Source organism: Eumetopias jubatus, unplaced genomic scaffold (assembly GCF_037043125.1).
Source record: "Eumetopias jubatus isolate StellerSeaLion01/CBP00866 unplaced genomic scaffold, mEumJub1_p1.0 scaffold_10, whole genome shotgun sequence".
Lineage (NCBI taxonomy): Eukaryota > Metazoa > Chordata > Mammalia > Carnivora > Otariidae > Eumetopias > Eumetopias jubatus.
Window position 1 is genome coordinate 111,981,168 of NW_028274816.1, and position 936 is coordinate 111,982,103.

Genomic DNA, 936 nt, shown 5'->3' on the forward strand with positions numbered 1-936 from the left:
TTGCTATATACTTTCCTCTCAGGACTGCCTTTGCTGTATCCCAAAGATTTTGGACAGTTGTGTTTTCATTTTCATTGGTTACCATGAATTTTTTTAATTCTTCTTTAATTTCCTGGTTGACCCATTCATTCTTTAGTAGGATGCTCTTTAGCCTCCATGTATTTGAGTTCTTTCCGACTTTCCTCTTGTGATTGAGTTCTAGTTTCAAAGCATTGTGGTCTGAAAATATGCAGGGAATGATCCCAATCTTTTGGTAGCGGTTGAGCCCTGATTTGTGACCTAGGATGTGATCCATTCTGGAGAATGTTCCATGGGCACTAGAGAAGAATGTGTATTCTGTTGCTTTGGGATGGAATGTTCTGAATATGTCTGTGAAGTCCATTTGGTCCAGTGTGTCATTTAAAGTCTTTATTTCCTTGTTGATCTTTTGCTTAGATGATCTGTCCATTACAGTCAGGGGGTGTTAAAGTTCCCCTCTATTATTGTATTGTTGTCAATGTGTTTCTTTGCTTTTGTTATTAATTGCCTTATATAATTGGCTGCTCCCATGTTTGGGGCATAGATATTTACAATTGTTCGATCTTCTTGTTGGATAGACCCTTTAAGTAGGATATAGTGTCCTTCCTCATCTCTTATGACAGTCTTTGTTTTAAAATCTAGTTTGTCTGATATAAGGAGTGCCACCCCAGCTTTCTTTTGGTGTCCATTAGCATGGTAAATGGTTTTCCACCCCCTCACTTTCAATCTGGGGTTGTCTTTGGGTCTAAAATGAGTCTCTTGCAGACAGCATAGAGATGGGTCTTGTTTTTTAATCCAATCTGATAGCCTGTGTCTTTTGATTGGGGCATTGAGCCCATTTACATTCAGGGTAACTATTGAAAGGTATGAATTTAGTGCCATTGTATTGCCTGTAAGGTGACTGTTACTGTATGTTGT